General features: G+C 46.5%; 1 long non-coding RNA gene across 1 annotated transcript; it reads left to right on the forward strand.

Moving 5' to 3' along the window:
- The first annotated feature begins 516 nt into the window (after positions 1-516).
- Positions 517-14,306, forward strand: LOC127050805 (uncharacterized). The gene is made up of 3 exons (XR_007774286.1): positions 517-709; positions 4,485-4,574; positions 13,687-14,306. It is a non-coding gene; the product is annotated as an uncharacterized LOC127050805 (long non-coding RNA).
- The last annotated feature ends 6,258 nt before the right edge of the window (positions 14,307-20,564 follow it).

Below are 20,564 nucleotides of genomic sequence, written 5' to 3' on the forward strand. Positions count from 1 at the left end.
CCAGTTTCTACTTTGCATTTCTGATCTCTATTCTGAATAAGCAAAAATCATTTCACTCTGAGATGGATGCTGAGAACTGTGAGCATGCTCAGTGGGAGCTAAGGATTTCTATAAAGAATAAAAAACTGCCCTGTCAAAGAGCCAAGTGTATGTGAATGTGGTCCAGCAGAATCAAAGCTCTGAAGTAAAGGACATCAGTGAGCGTGTGCAATATTGGCAATTAATGAGCATGAGCAAAGAATGTCTAGGCAAGGATAAGACATGCCCAGGCAAAGGCCTGACAGTCAACAGTATAGTACTACTAAGCACCTGCAGTAAAGAAAGGGGCGACATAAGTCAGTCAATTAAGCTTCTAGTTGGTCAGAACCTATTCATACTGTTCACAACTTGTTTTAAAGGTCAGTCCTGTCAATCAGAATTCGGAAGTAATGGCCAAGACTGAGTATGTGTGAGTGAGGTAAGCTATGTAAGACAGAGCTACTATGTAGCATAAAAGGCCAGCTGCCAGCGGTAGTTTTTTGGTAGTGTGAAGGCTGCACCTGAGAAGGCAGGAGCTGTGCGGGAGGAGCCAGAAAGCCAGCCAAAGAATCTAAAAACAAACTGTTGCAGAGAGAGAAAAGCAAGCGAGAGCGGAGCAGAACTGACTGACAAGGAGCCAAACAGCAGTAGTGATTTGATTTTTAAAAGAAAGAAGCAGTCGTTGTACAGAGTAAGCTTAACATTGTTTAATTAGATTTTAGTATAAATATGGTTTAGGATAGTTTTCTTTTACAGTATTTAATGTGTATTTTTGAAAAGTGTTTTTTAATTGTATTTTAATCTATGTGAACTTTAAAGCAATTGTAGATCTGCTGCCAGCAATTTGTTGCAAACTGACCACTTGCAAAAAATTGTTTCACTTAAACAATAATAGTATTAGAAATATATGCTAAGTGGGGGGGGTTGGATAAGGGGTGGGGGCAGTCAGGGGACAGGGAGCAGGGTGGGTCGGATGGGGGAGGTGGGATCGGGGGTCTCTGGAGGGGGAAGTCAGGGAGCAGGGGGTGTTGGATGGGCCATGGGAGTCCCGGGGTTTGTGAGGGGGCAGGGAGTGGATAGGGGTCAGGGCAGTCAGGGGACCGGGAGCCAGAAGAGTCTTGAGGAGGCAGTTAGGGTGGAGGGGTTAGGGTGGGGGGGTCTCTGGAGCGGGTGGTCGGGGACAAGGAGCTTGGGGGTTGTATGAGTTGGGAGTTCTGGAGGTCTTGTCAGGAGGCAGGGGTGTGTAGAGGGGTTGGGGCAAGCAGGGAGTGGGCGGGGGGTTGGATGGGTCGAGAGTTCTGGGGGTCCTGTCAGGGGTGGGGAGTGGTTGGATAGGGCATCGGAGCCCTGGGGGTCTGTCTGAGGACGGGAGTGTGAATAAGGGTCAGGGCAGTCAGGGGACAGGTAGGAGGTAGGATCCAGTCCGGGGACAAGGAACAGGGAGGCTTAGATAGGGGGTGGAGTCCTGGGTGGCAGCTGAGGGCAGGGGTCCCAGGAGGGGATAGTCAGGGGACAAGGAGCAGAGGGGTTGGGAGTTCTTAGGGGGGCAGTCACCCAACCCTCTCCCCTGAGCCCTGACCCCCGACTCGTCCCTCCCCACACACACATACACACCACGCCTTCTGCCCTGAGCCCCGCACACCGCCCAGGCCACTGCCCTGAGCCCTGTACCTCCCTCATACACACCCAGCCCTCTGCTTGACTCTGGCACCCCCACCCATACCTAGCCCCCCCTCTGCCCTGACGCCCCCATCCCTGACTCCAGTCCTCTGCCCCCAGCCCTCTGGGTCCTGGCCGCCGGCCCCGCACAGCGCTCTGGTGGTCTGCGGTTCTGGCTGCTGGACCCTTGCCTGCCGGGGTCCCAGCTGCAGGCCTCGCTCAGCCCGCTGCCGGCCTAGGTGAACAGAACCCCAGACCAGCAGCGAGCTGAGCGGGCCAGCAGCGTAAGGTCAACATTTTAATTTCATTTAAATGAAGCTTCTTAAACATTTTGAAAACCTTGTTTATTTTACAATACAACACTAGTTTAGTTATATAATATATAGATTTATAGAGAGAGACCTTCTAAAAAACATTAAAATGTATTACCGGCACGCGAAACCTTAAATTAGAGTGAATAAATGAAGACTCAGCACACCGCTTCTGAAAGGTCGCAGACCCCTGGTGTAGCAGCACTCCAAAAATGACTTTTGGGATAACATCCTGATATGACTTTGTCTGCAAGCTTAAAGAACCGTCTGTTTCCAGATACCAGAGTGTCCATATCATATACAAGTATCAGAGGGGTAGCCATGTTAGTCTGGATCTGTAAAAGCAACAAAGAGTCTTGTGGCACCTTATAGACTAACAGACGTTTTGGAGCACGAGCTTTCGTGGGTGAATACCCACTTCATCAGATGCAGGACATGCATCTGACGAAGTGGGTATTCACCCACGAAAGCTCGTGCTCCAAAACGTCTGTTAGTCTATAAGGTGCCACAGGACTCTTTGCTGCTTTTACATATCATATACAGTTACTCATGTACTTAAATGATGTGCTGGTTTAATGCCTCAGAGCAAAATCATTTCTGATCTGCACTGGGTCCGCTGACATGATGGAACTTCCACATGTGAAATGAGTGTGGAATGAGCAATGCATCTGCTCTACAGTAAGGATTGGAGAGAAAAAAAAATTGCTTAAGACACTACATACCACAGGACAATGCATTGCAGTGTGGATAGAGAAATGATGAAGGGTTATAGGAGTAAAATTTCATAAGCAAAAGCACATAATTATTTAAATGATATTAAAGGAGGAAAAAGTAGGAAGAAAAGGGAAGATAAGGGAAAAGATAGGGACTAATTAACAATGAGGAAATAAATTGAGAGCAGTAAAGGAGTGAATTGCTAAATAACTATTTTGCTTCAGTCTTTACTAAAAAGGCTTCTCAGGAGGAGTGATTAATTATTATGCCTTGAGTAGGTAACAGATTACATTTTTAAGGAAGAAAATGAAGAAACACCAGGACTAAATTAATATTTTTTAAATCATTCTGGCCAGATTTTGCACTTTCAGATGAATTTATGGTATTTGCCACCAGATTCTCAGAATAACTGGCAATTTTGGAGAATTCCTGGGAGACCCCAGAACAGCAGACCTAACATCTGAACATTCACTTCCAAGAAAAACAGAGCAGCTAATCAAAGTGTCACAAAGTACTCCTGTTCTTTTTGTGGATACAGACTAATACGGCTGCTATTCTGAAAAGTGTCATAGGGTGCCTAGCTCTTTAAAGGAAGATAGGCCCCAGTCCACCTGGGACACAGTCTGTTTGCCTCCCTAGATGGAGGAAATGGCGTGTCTACTCTCTAACTATCTGTTCCTGCTGTCTACAGGTCTCTTTCTCACCCCAGAGCCTGATGCCTGATTTTAGTCACATGACTTTTGTGATGCAAGTCAAGTCTCATGCCTAAATTGTGAGATTTATGAATTCAAAATCTGTAAAGATATTGAGGTTCATTACATGAAAAAAAGTGAATGAGAAAGGAATAACAAAAACTGGAGAGAGTCTCTGGTGAACTGCTGCACATAGCCACATAGTGTTGCCCACTTTCTAATTGCACAAAACTGAACACATTTGCTTCTCCTCTTGCTCTGAGGACTTGCCCCCGCTCAATCCATCCCCACTCCCTCCATCACTCTCTCTCCGCCACCCTCACTTGCACAGGGCTTGGACGGGGGTTAGGGAATGGGAGGGGGTGAGAGCTCCAGCTGGGGATGTGGGCTCCAGGGTGGGGCCAGAAATTAGGGGTTAAGGGTGTTGTGCAGGAGGGGGCTTAGGGCTGGGGCAGGATGTTTGGACATTGGAGGGGTGAGGAGTACAGGCTCAAGGAGGGTGTTAGGGTGAGAAGGGGGTGTGGGCTCCAGGCGGGCAGCACTTACCTCACGCAACTCCTGGAAGCAGCCAGTATGTCCCTGAAACCCCTAGGCAGAGAACATAAGAATGGCCATACTGGGTCAGAACAAAGGTCCATCCAGCCCAATATCCTGTCTACCGACAGTAACCAATGCCGGGTGGCGTGGCTAGTGGGGCTCTGCGCACTGCCTGACTGTGTAACTGGTGCTCGGGGTGAGAACAATGTGTGGAGCCTCTTTGGCTATGCCTAGGGGCTGCAGGGACATGCTTCTGGGAGCCACACAGAGCCAGGGCGCATATCTTAGCTCTTCTGCACCACTGATCAGACTTTTAATGGCCTGGTCAGTGGTGCTGACTGGAGACGCCAAGGTCCCTTTTTGAATGAGAGTTCCGGTTGAAAACCAGACACCTGGCAGCCATATAGCTATGTGGAGTTCCTAACCCCCCAGCTTCAGGACACCTCTCCAAAGTCCTATGTTCATAATACTGTCCCTTAAGAGGGAGTGTCTCTAAATTATAATCTTCTACAAAACGTGTCTCAGATACTGACACATACCTGAAATCTCACAGCACAGAGCCCAGAACTGAGAGCAGAAGCCCATGTACCATCTCACAGCGCCACTCAAATTTCACCAAGCCATCTGTCCAGCATGGCTGCAGGTAAGGGGCTTTTCTGTTACACCACACAGCTCTGGTTACTTACTCCCCGTTGGTGGAGATGTGTCCTGCCCACTGCTGGTGGCGGGGAATAGACAAGAACCTGACTGTATGGGAGCGGAGAACTAATCAGACAGCGGAGAGACAATAATTGGATCTGGGTGGTATAGGGCAGTGTCCAAACCTGAAATGAGAAACAGAACTGACTGGAGCAGGAAGAGGTAGCAGCAGCTATGCCAGGGGTTGACAACCTCTGGCACACGGCTCACCAGGGTAAGCACCCTGGCGGGCCGGGCCAGTTTGTTTACTTGCCACGTCGGCAGGTTCAGCCGATTGTGGCTCCCACTGGCCGCGGTTTGCTGTCACAGGCCAATGGGGGTGGCGGGAAGCCACGGCCGGCACATCCCTCGCCCACGCCACTTTGCACTGCCCCCACTGGCCTGGGACGGCGAACCACAGCCAATGGGAGCCACAATCAGCCAAACCTACCGAAATGGAAGGTAAACAAACTGGCCCGGCCCACCAGGGTGCTTACCCTGACAAGCCGTGTGCCAGAGGTTGCCGACCCCTGAGCTATGCTAATTGACTACCTCCCTCAATCTCTAAAAATAAATGTTTATGGGTCTGCAGCATCATGTTTCTGATATCATATTAGTATTCAGAAAAAAACACATGCATTTCAAATTCAAATCTCTCAGAGAGGTAGAGCAGACCACCTGGAAAGGAGGATTTGGACCAGTTGGAAACTGATGTTAAGATGCTCTAGAGACTAGCAAGACTCCTTCAGGGACCCTGGGAAATCAGGAAGAGGTCAGAGGAGTGGTAGAGGGGTTTTTGCCTGCTGACCTCTTGGAATCGGAGCAAGTTGGACAAGTGGAAGGACTACAGCTGGGAGAAGCCTAGTAGTAGCTGCTTGAATTAATCTGGAACTGAGAATGGTTTGAATTATTTCAAACTTTGTTAGTAAACCAGACCCCAGAATGGCTGTTGATCACCTCATTAAAGCCTGTGGTGAACTAATGAGTCATCCAAAAAGGGAAACTGAGGCAGGGCAGTGCAGAGCTACCCATGGCCACAAAGAGTATTCAGGAGGCAGCCAACCCTGTTATACTGAGGAAGTAGCCATAGGTTTCCAAGTCATGGAATATGTCAAATATCATCCTTCGATAAGACAACTTGTTTCCTAGGAGTTACAGTCCCTGGCTAAGCTGCCTCTGAGTTCCTTTTCCAGCCCCCTCCCCACCCTAGTAAACCCTTTTCAAATGACCAGCCCATGCCTTCACTTCTTTATGGGGTGGGACCCTATGATCCAGCCACTCGCCAACTGGGTCTCTGGGTTGCAATCCTCTGGTTGCCAACTGTGATACCTAGTATGTCCAATGAGCTTGGCACCTGCAAGAATTTACCTTAGGAGCCTGTGGACAACAACAGCATGCAGTGACGCAGAAGCATCTTCTTCCAAAACAAAAGTATGTTTATTTACCAAAGGTATACAACACTCTAAGAAATGGACTTAAAGCAAAGAGATCTATACACATACTGTCTTAACTATGCTTGGAATTCTCCTCCAGCTGCTAAGGCGGGGTCAGCAACCTCTGGCATGCGGCTCGCCAGGGTAAGCACAGTGGCGGGCTGGGCCAGTTTGTTTACCTGCCATGTTGTTTATTGGCCGTGGTTTGCCGTCCCAGGCCAATGGCGGGAAGCAGTGCAGGCAAGGGATGTGCTGGCCACGGCTTCCCGCCACCCCCATTGGCCTGGGATAGTGAACAGCGGCCAGTGGGAGCCGCGATCGGCTGAACCTGCCGATGTGGCAGGTAAACAAACTGGCCTGGCCTGCCAGGGTGCTTAACTGTTCCTCCTCTCCAAAGGCCCTCACCTCTGGGATCCTGCAAGGATTCATACTTCTAGTATATACATGAGACCGCTGGGAAAGATATTGAGAGATATTGAGATGTCATCAGGTTAGCTTCTAACATTGTTGAAGTGTCATCAGCATACTCTCAGAATGCAGACAGGAAATGGGCTTTATATGAGGAGCCATTCAAACCAAATCCAGGCATAACCAAAGTAATGATGGTTCGAAAAAGGGAACTCTGAAGGACTGGCAGATATGCGGTCTCCATCTCTCATTTATATATATAGACCTTTGCACAGCACTCAATTCTGAACTATTTTTATATCTATGAATTGAAAATAACAATACAAAAAAGCTGTAGATCTAAGCAGACAACCAGTCAGTAAGGAAAAAAGAAAAAAAAACCACCTGAATACAAATCTCCTAACACCTTGAATTCCCAAATGAAACCAGAGATCAAATGCTTAAAGTATGCTCAGACAGGCAAGGGACAAACACAAGTTCTATCTTAACTAAACCCCTTATGTAAACACATCATAATATAGAACTGAATTAAATGAACACATGCTAATTCTCAGTACAATATTATACATCCTTTTCTGCAGTCTGGGCCTTGATTCATAGATTCCAAGGCCAGAAGGGACCATTGTGATCATCTTTTGTGACCTGTATAACAAATCAGCATTTCTCAAACTGGGGTCTGTGAACCCCTGGGGGTCCCCAAGGGTCTTCCAGGGGGTCTGCAGGCCCATCTGATCAATTCCCCTGCTTCCCTTGCTTCCCAATGCAGGAGGTACTGGGAGTAGGGTTGCCAACTTTGTTTGGATGAATTCATGGGGATTTCATCACATGACATAATATTTAATTAAAGATTAATCATTAATTCTTGGAGATTCCAGGACAATCATGGAGAGTTGGCCAGACTAGACAGGACAGGGCAATATCATGCCTGGGGCCACTGGCCCCTCTGATCAACGACGGTTGCTGGCCCTCTTTCTTTGGCCGGGAGTCTCCCGAAATCAGGCTGTATCCCCTGGGGTTACTGAAGCCAAACCGGGAGATTTTAGGTGCTAAAAGTCCATTGGCCCAGCAGGCCTAAGGCAAGCTCCTTGCCTGCCCTGACTATGCCACTCCTGGAAGTGGCCCACATGGGTCTGTGGGGGTCAGGGGGTCTCTGTGCAAGGGGGTCTCTGTGCACTGCCCCCGCCCAGAGCACCAACTCAACAGCTCCCATTGGCCAGGAACTGCAGCCAATGGGAGCTGCGGGGGCAGAGCCTGCAGGCAGCGGCAGTGTGCAGAGACCTCCCGGCTCCCCCAGCTTTGAGCCACTGCCAGAGGGATATACCGCTTTCCCCATATCCACAGAGCCAGTTATCGCATCATAGAATGCAATCAGGTTGATCAGGCATGACTTGCCCTTGGTGAACCCATGCTGTCTATTCCTAATCACTTTCCTCTCCTTCAAGTGCTTCAAAATGGATTCCTTGAGAACCTGCTCCATGATTTTTCAGGGGCTCAGGTGAGGTAGATCGGTCTGTAGTTCTCTGGATTTTCAGTCTTCCCTTTTTTAAATATGGGCACTATATTGCATTTTTTCCAATCATCTGGGTTCTCCCCTGATTGCCATTAGTTTTCAAAGATAATGGCCAATGGCTCTGCAATCACATCAGCAAACTCCCTCAGCATCCTGTGATGCACTGTCCATGGGGCCAGAGGCTTGTTCATGTCCAGCTTTTATAAATAGACCTTAACCTTTTCTTTCACCACTGAGGTCTGCTCACCTCCTCCCCATACTGTGCAGCCCAGTGCAGTAGTCCAGAAGCTGACCTTGCTGTGAAGACCAAGGAGAAGGGGCCAGTGGGGTGTGGAAGAGAGGGAAAAACAAAAAACACGCATTGAGTCCTTCAGCTTTTTCCACATCATTTGTCACTAGGATGCCTCCCCCATTCAGTAAGGATCTCACACCTTCCCCGACCACCTTCTTGTTGCTAACATGTCTGTGGAAACCCTTCTTGTTACCTTTCACATCCCTTGCTAACTGCAACTCCAATTGTGCTTTAGTCTTCCCGATTACACCCCTGCATGCTCGAGCAGCATTTTTATGCTTGTCTCTAGTCATATGTCCAAGTTTCCGCTTCCTCTTCATGTTTAAGCTCAAAGATTTTACTGTTAAGCCAAGATGGTTGCCTGACATATTTGCTATTCTTTCTGTACGTCAGGATGGTTTGTTCTTGCACCTTCAATAAGGTTTCTTTAAAATACAGTCAGCTCTCTTCGACTCCTTTCCCCCTCATATTAGACTTCCAGGAGATTCTGTCCATCAGTTCCCTGAGGCAGCCAAAGTCTGCTTTTCTGAAGTCAATGGTCTGTATACTGCTGCTCTCCTTTGTTCCTTTTGTCAGGATCCTGAATTCAACCATTTCATGGTCACTACTGCCCAGGTTGCCACCAACTTCTATTTCCCCTACCAATTCTTCCCTGTTTGTGAGCAGCAGGTCAAGAGAAGCACAGCCCCTAGTTGATTCCTCCAGCACTTGCACCAGGAAGTTGTTCACAGCGTTTTCCAAAAGCTTTCTGGATTGTCTGTGCACTGCTGTATTGCTCTCCCAGCAGATGTCAGGTGATTTAATTCCCCCATGGGAACTGGGGCCTGTGATCTGGAAACTTCTGTTAGTTGTCCGAAGAAAGCCTCATCTACCTCATCCTCCTGGTCTTGTGACAGATTTTTCCTACCAATCTGCCTGGGGCATCAGGTAATCAGGCTGAGGCCGCAGGATCTTTAGGGGAGGAGATGGAGGAGCACACCAAGGACTAAATTTTAAAATTTTATTAATAAAATAATAAAATAGTGGAAAGTGATAGGTGCTTCCCACATCACTCAAACGAAGGAAGAATGTTTTAGTTCCCCAAGCCCTAACCCACTTTCATACTCACAAACACTCTACCTGAGGCTGTCCAAGTCTGGGTGTAATGTAAGAAGAAGAGGGGGAAGGGTGTACTGGAGTTCTGTCCTGGACCCAGGTTGTCCGAGGTCTGCTGTTGATCTCTGAATTGCTCCAGCTTTCAGGATGGTTTTAAGTCCTGGGTTCCTTTGGGGGTATTCCATTCTGCAACCTCTGTTCCTGGTGTTTTGTGTACCAGTCCAAACTGGCTTTCTGTGGTCTTCTCCGCTTTCCCAAAAAACACACCAGCTCCAGGGACGTGAAGCTCTGCTCCTCCCCCACCCCCGTCATCTCACCTGTGTTTTTCATCTCTGCAGCCCTGGTTCAGTGTACTTTTCTCATGGCTGTCTGTGGCTGAGTGAGAGAGAAATGCAGCTGCAGATTTCTCGTCTGGCACTATGACCTTGGATCGGGGCCAGCATCTTATCGTCACACAGAGCTAGTGTAGCGCCCTTGTCCACCTGGTTATCTCTTTTAATGCCAATCCATTTACAGGTTTTGATGGACAGGTCTGGGTTCTTTTGGATCCCACCACCCATTCAGCAGGGCGTAACTTTCTTTTTTTCCTCTGAAATTAATTGGCGGTGCCTCCACCCCCCTCGCTCTTTCCTGGCGAGTTCACCAGGGCACCTTTGGTCAGAAAATTCTAACTACAGAGTAATCCCCATTTACTTGCCAGATAGATGGAGACTTCCAAGAAATAACACAAACACATAAAAATATATTCAACACAATAGTTATATTAAACAGGAGACAAATACAACATAACATTGTGAAACATTACTTTTAGGGTCACTGGTGCTCACACTGAAAATACCAGTGACTTGATATAGCAAATGCAAAATTAGTGTCCCTGTCAAGCTGTCACCCCCACTCTGAACTTAAGGGTACAGATGTGGGGACCTGCATGAGATAACCCCTATGCTTATTTACCAGCTTATATCTAGTAGCTGCCACCACCAAATAGTTTAAACAACCGTTTATGGGAGAGTCATTTGGGAACTCTGTGTTCCCCCCAAATATTTCCCCAGTCTTTATCCCCTTTTTCCTGGCAGGATTTAGACTGATTCACCTCCCACCAATTCTTGGTGAGCTCAGATCCAGAAAACACTTGGATCTTAAAACAAGGAAAAAATCAGTCAGGTTCTTAAAAGAAGACTTTTAATTAAAGAAAAAGGGTGAAAGGAATACCTCTGCGAGATTAGCATTCAAGCTACTCTCACAGACAACAGATTCAAAACACAGAAGATGTCCCTCTGGGCAAAAACCTTAGTTACACAAAGAAACCCAATTTGATTCTTCCTTTATGCAAAACCAAGTCACAAAAGAAAATAAATATAATCTAATACATTCCTTCTCTAAACACTTTTAGGAAATGTTAGATGGCTGATTCCTGGATCCTTCACTCCAGCACAAACTTTTCAGAACAGATCAAAGACTGGTTTCCCTCCTCCCTCTTTGAAAACATCTTGTCCCCCCATTGGTTCCTCTTGTCAGGTGTCAGCTAGGCTAGGTGAACTTCTTAACTCTTTGCAGGTAAAAGAGGAATTAACCATTAATTGTCTGTTTATGATAGTCCTATTGTTACGCATACTTTGCTGGGTCCCTTGATGACCTATAACCACAAAATTCTTCTCTGCAGTGGTTTAGCAGTGTGGCTGACTGGGTTCAGTACAGCCCAAATGACTCACAAGTGGGAGGAAGTGGTAAATCCCCCCACAGGTGTAATATGCAGCAAGTTATAAAATTCTCAATCCATTACTCCCTGGCTTGAGGACACAGTTCAGGGAGTAGGGGATCCCCAAACCAAATTCCCTGACTAACTAAAAGATGATGCACTCACAAACTCCATGAATGATCCTCAGGTTTGAAGATGACTCTGGACTCCTCAGTCACTGTAGAGGGGCTGCTGTCTGCTGGCAGGGATCCTCCTCAGGCAGGAATCAGGCTGTGTTGGTCCCAGGATTTCCCCTCACTGCGAAGGGGTGCAGGGCTCAAGGTGTAGGTTATACAACTACACTAATATCCAAACTGTAGCCTCCTAGCCCAGCTTCAAGTCACACACTCAGCAGGCAGCTTCCCTGGACTAGCAGACAGAGCAGAGCTGACCATGTTGTGACTGGTCTCACCTAGGGAGCTGGAGGGCGAACTCAGCCTGGATGGGGAAATTTCCCAGCAAATGCTACAAACTGGGAATCGTCAGTGGGGAAGGAAAAACCCAATTGAGGGATCTGTTGTCAGATCCTCAGAGGCCTGTTCTCAGGGAGAACCCTGCATGCAACCCTGGGACTCACTAGCTCCCCACAGAGCCAGTCCTGCCTTTTCTTGGCTGGCTCCAGACTGACTACAAATCGCTTCTCCCTGGGAGGGTCTGTCACTCCCTATTGGTTCCTGGGCAGACTCTGAGTCTGCCTTGGCTCCCCCTCCCTATCAAGGACAGCGTGCCTCTCCCTGAGCTGCCAGCAGATAGAGTCCCAGGAATCTATGTAATCTCCTTGGGGTTACAACTACCTAAATTGTTGAGTTAACTCATTCTCTGCTCTCTTCCTCCTTCCCCCTCTTGGCCTCTTGCAACCTATGAAGTACTCTTCCATTTCACGCTCACACCTTTGCCCCTCCCGCAAAATGCCTTGTGATGCTTTCAACTGAGTTAGCAACATACAATGCTGATTTGCCTCCCAATGGGACTCCCTAAGGGAGGGAGGGAGTCCTTAAGCCTGTGACAGTGTGGTAGTCTATAGCAGATGCCCACCATGACATCACCCTTATTGTTCTCTCCACTAAACTTAACCCAAAGACTCTCAACAGGCTTTTCTCCAGTTTCAGATTGGAGCTCTGAGCAATCATCCTGCTCTCTTACATACAGTGCAACTCCTGCACCTTTTCTCCTCTGCCTGTCCTTCCTGAACAGTTTATACCCATCCATGGCAGTGATCCAATCATGTGAGTTACCCCACCAAATCTATTATTCTAATCACATCATAGTTCCTTAACTATGACAGGACTTCCAATTCTTCCTGCTTGTTTCCCAGGCTTTTTGCATTCAGGTACAGGCACCTCAGATAACTAGGCAATTTCCCTACATTCTCAGTATGAATCAGGGGGCCTCCCCTCTTGCACCCTTCTCTTTGTGTTTTCTCCAGGTATCCCATTTCCGCACTTGACTCCAAGCTTAGGACTCCATCCCCAGCTAACCTAGTTTAAAGCCCTCCTCGCTGATCTGGAGAAAGGGGTAAACGGTGAGGTGGCAAAGTTTGCAGATGATACTAAATTACTTAAGATAGTTAAGACCAAACAGTTTGTGAAGAACTTCAAAAAGATCTCACAAAACTAAGTGATCGGGCAACAAAATGGCAAATGAAATTTAATGTGGATAAATGTAAAGTAATGCACATTGGAAAAAATAACCCCAACTATATATATAGTATGATGGGGGCTAATTTAGCTACATCGAGTCAGGAAAAAGATCTTGGCGTCATCGTGGATAGTTCTCTGAAGATGTCCACGCAGTGCGCAGAGGCAGTCAAAAAAGCAAACAGGATGTTAGGAATCATTAAAAGGGGATAGAGAATAAGACTGAGAATATATTATTGCCCTTATATAAATCCATGGTATGCCCACATCTCGAATACTGTGTACAGATATGGTCTCCTCATCTCAAAAAAGATATTTTAGCACTAGAAAAGGTTCAGAAAAGGGCAACTAAAATGATTAGGGGTTTGGAGAGGGTCCCATACGAGGAAAGATTAAAGAGGCTAGACCTCTTCAGCTTGGAAAAGGGGAGACTAAGGGGGGATATGATAAAGGTATATAAAATCATGAGTGATGTGGAGAAAGTGGATAAGGAAAAGTTATTTACTTATTCCCATAATACAAGAACTAGGGGTCACCAAATGAAATTAATAGATAGCAGGTTTAAAACAAATAAAAGGAAGTTCTTCTTCACACAGCACACAGTCAACTTGTGGAACTCCTTACCTGGGGAGGTTGTGAAGACTGGGACTATAACAATGTTTAAAAGGGAACTGAATAAATTCATGGTAGCTAAGTCCATAAATGGCTATTAGCCAGGAAGGGTAAAGAATGGTGTCCCTAGCCTCTGTTCATCAGAGGATGGAGATGGATGGCAGGAGAGAGATCACTTGATCATTGCCTGTTAGGTTCACTCCCTCTGGGGCACCTGGCATTGGCCACTGTCGGTAGACAGATACTGGGCTAGATGGACCTTGGGTCTGACCCAGTACGGCCGTTCTTATGTTCTTATGTTCATTATTTTAGCATGCCTGCCTGCCAAGATTTTTTTCCCTCTCTTTGGTAGGTGGATCCCATCTCTTCCTAACAATCCTTCTTCGCCAAGCAACATATCATGATTGAAGAATCCAAAGCCCTCTCTCCGACACCGCCAGCACATCCCTCTCCCAGGCCACTTCCCGCCGCCCACATTGGCCTGGGATGGCGAACCATGACCAGTGGGAGCTGTGGTCTGCCGAACCTGCCAATGCAGCAGGTAAACAAACTGGCCCAGCCCACCAGGGTGCTTACCCTGGCGAGCCACGTGCCAGAGGTGCTGACCCCTGATGTACACTATTGGCCCAAAGGGAGGAGTTGCATGGCAGGGCACTAATTCCCAATTCCAGTGCAATATGTGATCCAAGCACCAGGTCTTTAGTACCAGAATTTGTTCTCCGAAGAGAGTGGGATGAAATTATGGAAGTTACAAGGGAAAAAGCCCTTTGTGATCATCCTGGCTGAGTCTATCTCCCTGCCAATGCAGGGCTGATCCTTACTGCATGTTTTGTCCAGTCTTCTTTTAAGAGTCCCAAGCTTTGGGGTTTCTAGCTGTGACACTCTATACCTTGGGTGAGTGGCATGCCCTGTAACCCACATATTCATCATTTGATTATAGTTATGATATTTCATATAAAGCATGCCATGTAAGCTATCATGGGAAAGGTTATGATGTGCTGAAACCCACTGTTCTGTCAAAATATGTATATCATTAAAGTGTATGAAGTTATGAGATTGTGCTGTATGGTGTTATTGAAATATGCTATAGATTTAGGAGTAGCCCAGAAGGCAACTCCTCAGAAACAACAAGGCCCTTACCAAATGGCTGGGTGGGTGTTACACAACCATCACCAGCCATTGTGCAGCAAGTGACTGACAATTAGCAATTCAGTGACCATTACCAGGGAATTACTCAACCCTGGGATTCAGCAATACCCCTGAGACATGATGCTTGGACTTGTGTTTTCCAGAGCACATGGGCAAAACATACAACAGGAGATAGTTCCAGCCCAGGTCGTACCCCAGGGAACCTATCACATTAGCCCAGGGGTCAGCAACCTCTGGCACGCGGCTCACCAAGGTAAGCACCCCTGGTGTGATGGGCTGGTTTGTTTACCTGCTGCATCGGCAAGTTCGGCTGACCGTAGCTCCCACTGGTTGCGGTTCGCTGTCCTAGGCCAAATGGGGCTGCGGGAAGTGATGTGGGCCAAGGGATGTGCTGGCCTCTTCAGATGTGGTATTTACTAATTATGGAAGCCTGAAAGGCAAAAATTCTGTGGGAACACCACCGTAGGCAAACTCCCTGTGTTGGCTTATCCTCTGTTGGCAGCTCACAACTGGCTGCTTTTCTGGCTTGCTCAAACCTGTTGCCCCAGCTCAAAGTCTTTTCTCTAATCATCCACTCAAGGCCAACCTGGAACAAAGCATTCCAAATTCACGCTTTACAAACAATCAAACACAGTCAAACAGTCACACTTGTCAAATAAACACACAGTCAAACAAATGGTCACAGCAGACAGACACTCAGATATTCACCCCAACAGTTCACAACACAGTCTCCCCAATGCAGCACTCACCAGAGCTCCTCTTGGATGGTTCCCAGGCAAACTCTCTCTGTTAGCTTTTCCTCAGTTTGCAACTGGCTGCTTTTTTATTAGGCTACTTTTTTTAATTTGTTCCCTGTGGGTCTGCCTACCTGGATTTTTTCTACAGACAAGAACTACCTCCTCTATAGTGCCCTTCTGTTCCTTATAAGGCCCAGTGTCTAATGATTCCTACCTAGCTCAGCTCCCTCTGCCCAGAAGGCAATCAATCAGTCACATGATTGACATGTGTCTGATGAAGTGGTTATTCACCCATGAAAGCTTATGCTCCAATACTTCTGTTAGTCTATAAGGTGCCACAGGACTCTTTGTCACTTTTGACAGATCCAAACTAACACAGCTACCCCTCTAACACAATCAATCACAGGTGGCCTATTTGGCTCTTAACCCCTTGTATGACAGGTGATAGACTCATAGACTCATAGACTCCAGGACTGGAAGGGACCTCGAGAGGTCATCGAGTCCAGTCCCTTGCCCTCATGGCAGGACCAAATATTGTCTAGACCATCCCTAATAGACATTTATCTAACCTACTCTTAAATATCTCCAGAGATGGAGATTCCACAACTTCCCTAGGCAATCTATTCCGGTGTTTTACTACCCTGACAGTTAGGAACTTTTTCCTAATGTCCAACCTAAATCTCCCTTGCTGCAGTTTAAGCCCATTGCTTCTTGTTCTATCATTGGAGGCTAAGGTGAACAAGTTTTCTCCCTCCTCCTGATAACACCCTTTTAGATACCTGAAAACACTGCTATCATGTCCCCACTCAGTCTTCTCTTTTCCAAACTAAACAAACCCAATTCCTTCAGCCTTCCTTCATAGGTCATGTTCTCAAGACCTTTAATCATTCTTGTTGCTCTTCTCTGGACCCTCTCCAATTTCTCCACATCTTTCTTGAAATGTGGTGCCCAGAACTGGACACAATACTCCAGCTGAGGCCTGACCAGCGCAGAGTAAAGTGGAAGAATGACTTCTCGTGTCTTGTTTACAACACACCTGTTAATGCATCCCAGAATCACATTTGCTTTTTTTGCAACAGTATCACACTGTTGACTCATATTAAGCTTGTGGTCCACTACGACCCCTAGATCTCTTTCTGCCGTACTCCTTCCTAGACAGTCTCTTCCCATTCTGTATGTGTGAAACTGATTGTTCCTTCCTAAGTGGAGCACTTTGCATTTATCTTTATTGAACTTCACCCTGTTTACCTCAGACCATTTCTCCAATTTGTCCAGATCATTTTGAATTTTGACCCTGTCCTCCAAAGCAGTTGCAATCCCTCCCAGTTTGGTATCGTCCGCAACTTAATAAGCGTACTTTCTATGCCAACATCTAAATCGTTGATGAAGATATTGAACAGAGCCAGTCCCAAAACAGACCCCTACGGAACCCCACTTGTTATACTTTTCCAGCAGGATTGGGAGCCATTAACAACTACTCTCTGAGTACGGTTATCCAGCCAGTTATGCACCCACCTTATAGTAGCCTCATCTAAATTGTACTTTCCTAGTTTATCTATAAGAATATCATGCGAGACCGTATCAAATACCTTACTAAAGTCTAGGTATATCACATCCACTGCTTCTCCCTTATCCACAAGGCTCGTTATCCTATCAAAGAACGCTATCAGATTAGTTTGACACGATTTGTTCTTTACAAATCCATGCTGGCTATTCCCTATCACCTTACCACCTTCCAAGTGTTTGCAGATGATTTCTTTAATTACCTGCTCCATTATCTTCCCTGGCACAGAAGTTAAACTAACTGGTTTGTAGTTTCCTGGGTTGTTTTTATTTCCCTTTTTATAGATGGGCACTATATTTGCCCCCTTCCAGTCTTCTGGAATCTCCCCCGTCTCCCATGATTTCCCAAAGATAATAACTAGAGGCTCAGATACCTCCTCTATTAACTCCTTGAGTATTCTAGGATGCATTTCATCAGGCCCTGGTGACTTGCAGGCATCTAACTTTTCTAAGTGATTTTTTACTTGCTCTTTTTTTATTTTATCTTCTAAACCTACCCTCTTCCCGTAAGCATTCACTATATTAGACATTCCTTCAGACTTCTCAGTGAAGACCGAAACAAAGAAGTCATTAAGCATCTCTGCCATTTCCAAGTCTCCCGTTACTGTTTCCTTCTCCTTACTGAGCAGTTGGCCTACCCTGTCCTTGGTCTTCCTCTTGCTTCTAATGTATTGATAAAAAGTCTTCTTGTTTTCCTTTATTCCCATAGCTAGTTTGAGTTCATTTTGTGTCTTTGCCTTTCTAATCTTGCCTCTGCATTCCTGTGTTATTTGCCTATATTCGTCCTTTGTAATCTGACCTAGTTTCCATTTTTTATATGACGCCTTTTTATTTTGTAGGTCACGCAAGATCTCGTGGTTAAGCCAAGGTGGTCTTTTGCCACATTTTCTATCTTTCCTAACCATCGGAATAGCTTGCTTTTGGGCCCTTAATAGTGTCCCTTTGAAAAACTGCCAACTCTCCTCAGTTGTTTTTCCCCTCAGTCTTGATTCCCATGGGACCTTACCTATCAGCTCTCTGAGCTTACCAAAATCCGCCTTCCTGAAATCCATTGTCTCTATTCCGCTGTACTCCCTTCTACTCTTCCTTAGAATTGCAAATTCTTTGATTTCATGATCACTTTCACCCAAGCTTCCTTCTACTTTCAAATTCTCAACAAGTTCCTCCCTATTTGTTAAAATCAAGTCTAGAACAGCTTCCCCCCTAGTAGCTTTTTCAACTTTCTGAAAGAAAAAGTTGTCTGCAATGCAGTCCAGGAACTTATTTGATAGTCTGTGCCCCGCGGTGTTATTTTCCCAACATATATCTGGATAGTTGAAGTCCCCCATCACCACCAAATCTTGGGCTTTGGATGATTTTGTTAGTTGTTTGAAAAAAGCCTCATCCACCTCTTCCACCTGATTAGGTGGCCTGTAGTAGACTCCCAGCACGACATCACCTGTTTTTTTATACCCCTTTTAGCCTAACCCAGAGACTCTCAACACTTCCGTCTCCTATGTCCATCTCCACCTCAGTCCAAGTGTGTACATTTTTAATATATAAGGCAACACTTCCTCCCTTTTTCCCCTGTCTATCCTTCCTGAGCAAACTATACCCATCCACACCAACATTCCAGTCGTGTGTATTATCCCACCAAGTTTCAGTAATGCCAACAATGTCATAGTTGTATTTATTTATGAGCACTTCCAGTTCTTCCTGCTTATTACTCATACTTCTTGCATTTGTATATAGGCATCTAATATACTGGTTTGATCTTGCCTCCCAGCTTTGCCCTGACCCTCCTTCCTCTCTGCCATTATAGCCCGTGCTCCCTCCTGTTTCCAACCCATCTCCCAGGTCTTGTTCCCCACTTACTTGTGGGGTTTGCTCACCTGTCCCCGTCGAACCTAGTTTAAAGCCCTCCTTACTAGGTTAGCCAGTCTGTGCGCAAATAAGGCCTTTCCCCTCTTCGAAAGGTGAACGCCATCTGTGCCTAGCAGTCCTTCCTCGAATAGCATCCCGTGGTCGAGGAAGCCAAAGCCCTCCTGGCGACACTATCATCGCAGCCAGGCATTCATCTCCACGATGCATCTGTCTCTGCCCGGGCCCCTACCTTCAACAGGAAAAATCGAAGAGAATACTACCTGCGCTCCAAACTCCTTAACCCGTACTCCCAGAGCCCTGTAGTCACTCTTGATCTGCTCAGTGTCACACCTCGCAGTATCATTTGTGCCCACATGGATGAGTAGCATGGGGTGGTAGCCAGAAAGCTGGATAATCCTCGATAATACCTCTGTAACATCTCGGATATAGGCCCCTGGCAGGCAGCATACCTCCCAGGATGAACGGTCAGGGCGACAGATGGGTGTCTCCATCCCCCTCAGCAGAGAGTCTCCAACCACCACTACTCTACGTTTCTTATCAATGGTGGCAGCAGACCTCCCAGCCTTAGGGGTACGAGGCTTCACCTCCTTAACTGTTAGGGGTGATTCCTTCTCTCCTGTATCAAGAAGAGCATTAAGGTTATCTTTTACCACAGCAGGAGGGTTTGCAGCAGGGGTGGACCACTGCTTGCTGCTAGAAGTAACCAGCTCGCTATGTCCACCCTGAGCCTCCTCCTCCACTGGTGTGTCAGATACACCCTGAGGCATCTCCTCCTCCACTGGTGTGTCGGTAGTCCTGTGAACTGGGACAGCTACGTCAGCTGTCTCCACATGGATACTGTTTAGGAATTGCTCATGGATATGTATGTTCCTCAGCCTAGCCACCTCCTCCTGTAGCTCTCCCAACTGCTGCCTGAGAGATTCCACCAGTAGGCACCTTTCACATTGGATGCCATCCCCAGCCTGGATATCAGTAAGTGGAAATTGCAAATTACAGTCTTTGCAAGCCCACACCAGAATCTGGGTAAAAGCATCCATGCTTTGGTGCTCTGTCTGGCTACAGGCGCAGGTGGAGGAGACAGAAGCAGTGCTGGCACAGGTGTTGCGGGTCCTCCTCACCATTGTAAGCCTCCCTCTGTCAAACTCTCTCAAATTCCCGAGTAAACACCATCACATACACCCCACTTCAAATGGCAGTAATCAATCCATGCTCCAACTGGCTTTGGGTCAGAAACTGAGCTATGAAATTCCTTCCATATCCTTAATGACAAAACCCATTCCTTAATTTTCCCAATCCTATTCATTCACACCTTCCCAACACCATGTATAATTTTAGCCCTCATCATACCAAAGGCCTAGTGACTTTACCGTCTTCATTACAATTCCAGTCCATGAATCAATACTATGTGATTCATAGATGCATAGACTCTAGAACTGGAAGGGACCTCGAGAGGTCATTGGGTCCAGTCCCCTGCCCTCATGGCAGGACCAAATACTGTGTAGACCATCCCTGATAGACATTTATCTAACTTACTCATAAATATCTCCAGAGAAGGAGATTCCACAACCTCCCTAGGCAGTTTATTCCAATGTTTAACCACCCTGACAGTTAGGAACTTTTTCCTAATATCTAGCCTAAACCTCACTTTCTGCAGTTTAAGCTGGTTGCTTCTTGTTCTATCCTTAGAGGCTAAGATGAACAAGTTTTTTTCTTCATGATTGCCTCTGACACAAAGAATCAGGATTTATTACAGATGTTGGTAATGAGCAGCCTGAGCTAGACCAAAATTAATCATTATAATTCTAAGGTAAAATAAATATTTAAAAAAAACAATCTTTTTTTGTCTCATTTGTAACTCTCCTATGCAGATAACAAAGAGTCAGCAGTTACCTATGATATAGGAAACTGCAGATATACA

The sequence above is a fragment of the Gopherus flavomarginatus genome, chromosome 1, assembly GCF_025201925.1.
Source record: "Gopherus flavomarginatus isolate rGopFla2 chromosome 1, rGopFla2.mat.asm, whole genome shotgun sequence".
Lineage (NCBI taxonomy): Eukaryota > Metazoa > Chordata > Testudines > Testudinidae > Gopherus > Gopherus flavomarginatus.